This window comes from Chenopodium quinoa, unplaced genomic scaffold, assembly GCF_001683475.1.
Source record: "Chenopodium quinoa cultivar QQ74 unplaced genomic scaffold, ASM168347v1, whole genome shotgun sequence".
Lineage (NCBI taxonomy): Eukaryota > Viridiplantae > Streptophyta > Magnoliopsida > Caryophyllales > Amaranthaceae > Chenopodium > Chenopodium quinoa.
The window spans coordinates 830,868-839,138 of NW_018743262.1; positions in this window are offsets into that span (position 1 = coordinate 830,868).

Below are 8,271 nucleotides of genomic sequence, written 5' to 3' on the forward strand. Positions count from 1 at the left end.
CAGTTGGTCAAGTCAATCATAGTCTATACGAGTCCCTTAGCAAATTTTATTTTGTAGGTCTCAATTACAACCCACGTCCGGGGACAAGCAGACCATCTACAACCCACGTTCGGGGACAAGCGGACCATCTATAGCCCACGTCCGCGGACGAGCGGACCATCTACAGCCCACGTCTAGGGACAAGCGGACCATCTACAGCCTACGTTCGGGGACAAGCGGACCATCTACAGCCCATGTCCGGGGACAAGCAGACCATCTACAGTCCACGTTCGGGGACAAGCGGACCATCTAAAGCCCACGTTCGGGGACAAGAGAACCATTTACAGCCCACGTCCGGGGACAAGCGAACCAAATACAGCCCACGTCCGGGGACAAGCGAACCAAATACAGCCCACGTCCGGGGACAAGCGGACCATCTACAGCCCACGTTCGGGGACAGTCGAACCACCATCATTTCATGATGCAAGGTTCTCGATACACAAAGACTTGCAATCTCATCATCTGTCGACTTTCCTCAGGCATGGAAAGTATTATCCGGTGGATTTCTTCAAGCATAGAAAACTGCCAAATTCCTTTGTCGGCTTACCTCAAGCATGGAAAACATTACCGGTGGATTTCGTCAAGCATAGAAAAACACTAAAATCATATGTCGACTTTCCTCAAGCATGGAAAGTGTCATGCGGTAGGTTTCTTCAGGCTTAGAAAGATACCAAACTCATTTGTCGGCTTTCCTCAAGCATGGAAAGCATTTCAACAAACGTCATCCGGTGGATACCTTCAAGTATAGGACTCATTTGTCACCGATACACTGGTGTCAGATAAGAGTTCTATCCCTTTACTCTTTTATCTGTGGAATTAACATTTTTTTGCAGGTATCGACGTATACAGAGTGATTTAGGATCGCAGAACGTCTTGAATCATTCTCCGTCCCTATCGACTACTTTGAATATTGTTTTCAAAACTGACGTTTCTACAAACTTAGTCAAAGTGGGGGCTTCTGTAGATACCCAAAAATGTCTCCCCAAAATCAAACTCGATGATGAACAACCTTTCACCGCCATTATTGGTCGGGTTGAGTATTTAATCTTGGAGTGCTTAAATCCATATTTCCATTTTATAAACCAACCCAACTTCTAGACCATTTCCCCAAACCATAACTTATTTTCTTCTTCCGTGCCTTTGAACCCAAAATAATTCATTTCGTGTCCTTTAAAATCATTTATTTTGTGTCCTTTTTATAAAAACGTTTAATCCAGTTTATTTTGGTCCATAATCTGGGTCCAATGATTAAATAGTTGGATGGAGATTTAAAAGAGCTTTCCAACGATATATTATAAGCCCAAATCCGAGTTATAACGAATAAGTTATGGCCAAAATATTAAACTGAACCCAAACCGAACCTAAGCCCACCTTACCTACGACCCAATGATCATGTGGAGGGTCCAAATGATTTAATCCAATTCCTAAACCAATTAGGATTAATTAGAAACTTCTATAAGTTTCTAAAAGATCCTAATTATTCTTTTTGAAAAGATAAGAATAGAGAGTTTGAAATTGAATAAAACTCCTTTTTTTGAAAGTCCTAATTTTATTCGAATTGAAAGACATTCAAAGATAGACAGATAATATTTTCTTTCCTCATATTTTTATCCAAATTTTATACGGTTGGATAGCCCTTGAAATTATTTTTCCAATGATCTATTATAATATCAATTCCGAGCTATGAAGGAAAAGATATTAATAAAATATCAAACTCTATTCAAAACTAATACCGTCTCACTATTTCGGCCATATATTTTATTCTATAAGATATTTTAATCTGATTCCGATTAGGTTAGAACTTAGACTTCAAGAGCTTTCCAACGATATCTTCATCTTATTCCGATTTCTGTATCAAAAGATATGATAAAAACAAAAACCGCAAAAACTGTAGTCTATCGAGTTTTATTCCGATTTAATTCGGATCTTATCTTAATTCTTCGACCCTTCTTTTTTCCTCTATAAATAGAGGTCATATCCCCCCTTTTCCAATCATCAACAAGCTTGATCATCAGATCATTCTCTTCTCCCTTTTTAGCCTAAACACTAGCCTCCCTATTCTTTCATTCCTTCCTTAAGCACTTCAAGGAGTCCATACAATACCCAAAGTTCTATACTTAAACTAAGGTATGAAAGGTATAATTGACTGAGGGTTTGGACAAAATTTAATCTACCTTTATCAAATTTAATTTTCATTTGATTTATATTTTTATTGAAGTTACTAACAGTTTATTCATGATGTAACAATTTCAAGGAAACGCGAAAAAGTGAGTAATTGATTTGCTTAATTACTCTTAGTTTATTATTGCTATTATCATGATTAGGGTTATGATTTGATTTGAATAAAAAATTATTGTAAATTGCTTCCAATATTAATTCTTATTTTATGATCACCATATTGCATGTTTAAAGGGAATATGTAATTGAAAATCACGCTTAATAAGATAATTTGGACAACCGGTTTAGATTCCTTTTTAATCTTGTTATTAATTAAAGTGATCATGATATTTTAGAATTATATGTTGCATTAATATTCAACCAATTTAGCTTAATAATAGTTTGGAGCAAATTGAATATTTTGTTTGTATGCCTTTGAGATCGCAGGAATCACTTTTCGCTATAAGAATCGAGTAGAGGCCAATACGGGCGAATATGACTCCATGATTCACTTCGTACAATCATCCCCGATCCTCCTTTTGTGGTTCCGAACCATATGGAGTTAGTAATCTCATGGATTATGAATGGGGTGTAACCTTCACGGGTCAATCGTTGTTGCCTATCGTTGTCCCTTATCGTGGTTGCCTTTTTATGATCCGTGAACGGTTTACAAGTTCCTTGGTTGTTGCATATAGAGCTCGGGGTGAGTGGGGTGAACATAGTAGAAGTCAGGGTCACCCCGATAATCACCCCCCCCCCCGAAACCCGGTAGTCATAATGACCGGACTCATCTGGGAAGTCACGCCTTGGCTTATCGGTGTGTGTAACCCTTGACCAATAGGGGTACGTGGTGAGGTTGTCACCACCCCAAGATGGCACCGGCCCTTGTTGGGGCGGCACATATGTGTAGTTCACGGGAGGAGTGACCTCCCCCCTACGCACACTAGCGTCATATAGGGCGCTAGTTTTAGAAGACAAATTTTGATGGTCGAAATACATACGTTGCATGCTCAATTGCATGCGCTCCATATGCTCACGCAAAGCCTCCATCTCATGGAGATAGGCATCTCCTTGGTAATCTTGTTGTTGATGTTGTTGTCTTCTTCTTCTTCTTTGCTGTGGTTGTTGTTGTTGTTCATGCTGAAATTGTTGTTGTTATTGTTGTTGTTGTTGTTGTTGTTGTTGTTCTTCTTCTTCTTCTTCTTCTTCTTCTTCTTCTTCTTTCTTCTTCTTCTTCTTCTTCTTCTTCTTCTTCTTCTTCTTCTTCTTCTTCTTCTTCTTCTTCTTCTTCTTCTTCTTCTTCTTCTTCTTCTTCTTCTTCTTCTTCTTCCTCTTCTTCTTCTTCTCCCATTTTGATAGAAGAATAAATGAGTCGTCAATTGTTTATCCCAAAATCAAACATAATTTATAACAACCTAATACAAGTATAAGGCAAGTATAGGGTCGAACCCAAAGGAGTGAGTCGGTATTAACTATAGCCTAAGTCAAGCTACTTTGAAGATTGTAGTGAGAAAATGGTTAGTTCTATAGTAACAAAACTAGATTAATCAAGTAATTCAAGAAACTAAATACTAGGGATGTAGGTTCCACATGCAAATTCAATAATAATGCTAATTGAAAGTTCATTCAATTGATTCAAGCATTGAAAAGGAAATTCAATAGTAGCAATCAAAAGAATTCAAGAGCTATCTCCTAGAGGCCAAGCTAGGGGTCACTTTGAATGGCTATTCAAGGAAATTCACAATCAAACTCAATCAATTAAAGCAATTCTCAAATTGATGGTTCATGTCATTAAGAATCGTAATGCAATCTAGATAAATCTTATAGGTTGATCACTTCTAATCTAATTAATCACATGCAAAACTATGTCAACCAATTTAATTGCAACAATTCAATCAATCAATGATCATCAACTAGCACAAAATATCAATCAAGCATGCTTCCCCTTCTTCCTAGAAACTAATCTACTCACTACTCATGGTATAACTCAAGAAGAAATTACTAGAAATTGCATTGAGCATCATTCTAAATCAAAATCAAGAGAAAACAATATCAACTACAATATCAAATTCAAATCCAAGGAAATCAAACAATCAAACATGAATCTAAATCAAACAAGTAAATAGATGAACTAAAATAATAGATTCTCACTAATATTAATGATTGAAGATGAAGAAATCCAAGCACAATTGATCCAATGTTGAAATACAAATCCAAAACCAAGAACTTCTCTCTAACTTCTATCCCTAAAACTAAGCTAATGAAAATTATCTAAAAGTTGGTTTTCAAAAATGAATTACAAGTGTATTTATAAGCAAAGAAGGAAAACGGAATCCTCGTGCCCTCTCTAAGAAATCCTGCGCCCTCGGGGAAACGAGTATGGAACCCATAACAAACTCCGCGGGCTATCTGGGCAACAGCCGCGCCCGAGGAAAAAGCCTCCGCGCCAGCGACAAGGGTGCGGCGAATCCCCTGCTCCCAAAGGGTGATCAGAGGGCCGCGGTTTCTCTGATCTGGAGTGGTCTCTCCAATCTACCCGCGCCTGCAGAGAGCCCGCGGCTAGACCGTGGAGAGTTCCTGGTCGAAATTGGCCAATTTGGTGCAAACGAGCCTGCGCCCGCGACCTTCAACACCTGCGCCCGCGGTAACCTGGCAGGACTTGATGCCCTCTCCAAGCTCTCTCCGAGCAGATTGCTTCCTCCTTGCTTAGTCAATATAGTTCATCTTTATCCCCTTGCAAAGACAACTCCTAGGTACCTACAAGAACAAACAAAGGAAAGGAATAAAAGGGAAAGAGGGCCAAATAAAAGGAAAACACAAAGAAAACACGAAAAACACAAAGAAAGAAAGAAAGGAACTAAAGTAAAAAGGACCAAAAATATGATAAGAAATCATGAAAAGGAGATGAAATCATCCTAAAAGGCTACCCTATGAGTTCCATAAATGACACTCATCAAGAGGGCTCGGCGAGGGCGCTCCGCCTTCTTCTCTAAGTCGCGGGCGTAGGACCTATGGGCCGCAGGTGTGGGTTATGTGCACCATTGTTGTGATTTTGGGTAGGAACTCTCCGCGCCCTAGCCGCGGGCACAGAGATTTTGGAGAGGCCGCTCCAGATTAGAGAGACCGCGACCCCTTGCTTTACCTGGAAAAGGGCATTTTGACGTGCCCTAAGACGCGGGTGTGGGTAACAATGTCGCGGGCGCGGGTTTTGCCCAGATTGACCACGGAGTTAGCTATGGGTTTCGTACCCATTTCCGCGCGCCTGCAGAGTCTTCTTAGAGATGGCGCGAGCGATTTGTTTTTCTTCTTTGTGTATATATACTCTTGTAAATCCTTTTGAGGGCCAACATTTTTAGATAATATTTCATTTGCTTAGTTTTTAGAGAGAGAAACTAGAGAGAAGTTAGAGAGAAAGTAGAGATTATAATATTTGGATTTGAATTGTAATTCAACAGTGTTTCTTCAATCAAGTTTATGATTCTTCTTCATATCAATCAAAGTTTTTAAGATTTCTTTCCTTTGAATTTACTTCAATTACAATTTACTTTTATGCTTGAATATTTGGTTTGGATTTTGATTTAGTTTTGAGAATTTGTTGATTGATTGTATTTCCTTTTGATTTAGTTTGAAATGAATGTGTGTGTGATTGAATTTGTTTTAACTTTAGATTTCACCATGATAAGTGAGTAGAGTGGTTGGTAGGGAGAAGGGGAAGCATGCTTGATTGATGATTATTGCTAGTTGTGCATGTGATTAATTAGACTAGGAGTGATCAACCTATAAGATTAATCTAGATTGCATTGCAAATTCCAATGACACGAACAATTGCTTTAATTGATTGAATTTGATTGTGATTCTCCTTGTTAATCATTCATAGTGAACCCTAGTTTGGTTTATAGGAGGTAACCTTTGAATTCCTTTGATTACAACTATTGTTTGTCCCTTGCAATGTTTGAATCAATTAGGTGATTTATCAATTAGCATGATTGTTAAGCTTGCATGTGGAACCTATATCCCTTGTGTTTAGAAATTTGATTGAATTCTTGATTCTTATTATCCTAGTTACCATACTCAAACATTGACAATTCTTCGATTTATCTTAACGTTACACTATAACATAGCTTCAATTCATTCATTTGGGTTAGATCCTCAGCTTGCCTCTATACTCATATAAGGTTTGTTATGCGTTTACAAATTTAGTTTGACTTAAGAAGAATTAGATGATGACCTAGTTTTCCACTCGTCAAAATGGCGCCATTGCCGGGGAATGACATTGGTGCTTTGTTATAGTTGTTGAGTCTATTTCCTTCTTAAAAAAAAAGATTTTTTCTATTTAAGGTTACACTTGTAGCCGTGCTACTAATCATTTCTTTTGAGTTGTATGCATAGAGAACGTGGTCATTCACTTGTGTCATTTGATCCGGATATTGAGAGGACTATTACATGACTAAGGGTTGCTAGGAGATATTTTAGCTCTAGCATTTCAAGTGAAGAAGAACCGCAACAAGAGGAACAAACAAGAATGGGAGAGAATCCGAGACTGGCATTGAAAGAATTGGGGATTCCCGGTACATATAGATTTGAGAGTGAAATTGCTCAACCTACAACACCGGAAAATGATTTTGAAATTAGGCCGGCTATGATCACTTTGATAGAGAGGCGATAATTTAGTTGATCCAAGCATGAGACCCCGCTAAATCATCTCAAGGAGTTTGAAAAATATTGCAATACTATCAAGGTGAACGGAGTTTCCCAAGAATTCATCCGCCTCAAGCTCTTTCCCTTTTCTCTTATTGGGCATGCTTTGGAATGGCTAGACAAGGAGGTTAAGCCGAATTCTCTAACTACATGGGATGAGGTTACAAAGGAATTTTTAACTCGAATCTATCCACAAAAGAAATTGCCGAGGCAAGAGCTTTAATTCAAGGCTTCAAATAAAAGCCAAGTGAGAGCCTCTATGAAGCATGTGAGAGATATAAGGAGTATCAAAGGGAGTGTCCTCACCATGGGATTCCAACCTATCAAATTATTCAAATTATCTATGGAGGCCTAAGTCCCCAAGGCAAGTCATGCCTAGATGGAGGAGCCGGAGGTCCCATCATGAATAGGACGGAAGAAGAAGTGGTTGACATCATTGAGGATGTTGTGAAGTATTATAGAGATTGGAAAGATGATGAGAGAGAATCAACTAGCAAGAGTAGCTCTTAAGTGTACTCAGTTGATCGTTTGAATTCAATCAACAATCTTTCCTCACAAATCGCAAACTTGGGGTAGGAAGTGCAATCAAGGAAAAATTGGAGAGTTCTTCTTCCCAATCTCCAAGTCTTCCCTCCCAATTTAAGGGGAGAGGTACTCCTTCTAATTCTCATCCCCCTCCTTCTTCTAGTAACATGCCTAGTGGTTGTTTGTTTTCTGATGTGTGTGGTTCATATGATCATGATTCTAGTAATGGCCCTCATGGTTTTCCGAAGAGTAATGATGATTTTGACAATAATGAGAGTGAACATGTGAACTTTGTGTCAAACAATAATAATGTGCAAAGGATTGATAACCAAAGGGGTAAATGGAATAGGAATTACCAAAACCATGGTAATTTTGACAATTATAACCAAGGTGGTGGTTATAGGAATCAAGGGAACCAAGGTTCTCGAGGTAACTATAACAATCAAGGTTATAGTGTCCAAAGTCAAATCCAAAATTATGGTAATAAAAACCAAGGTTATGGAAATCATAATCAAGGTGGTTGTAACCATAATCAAGGTTATGGTCAAAGTCAAAATAGGGGTAATTGGAACAATCAAGGTAGAGGCAATTTTCAAAATAATTCTCAAAGAGGCCCTCCACCCGGATTTGCTCCAAAGACACAAGTTGATAATTCCTATTCACAATCCTCTTCTTCAAGGACTAATTTGGAGGAAATCATTGAAAATAAAACAAAGTTGTTAAGGACTTACATGGCCGTAAGTGACAAGAAATTCAATGAGGTAATGACTCATAATAAGATGCTTGGAAACCAAATTTCTCAATTTGCTAATGCTTTGAAATACCATGCTAGTACTTCTTCTTTACCTTCCC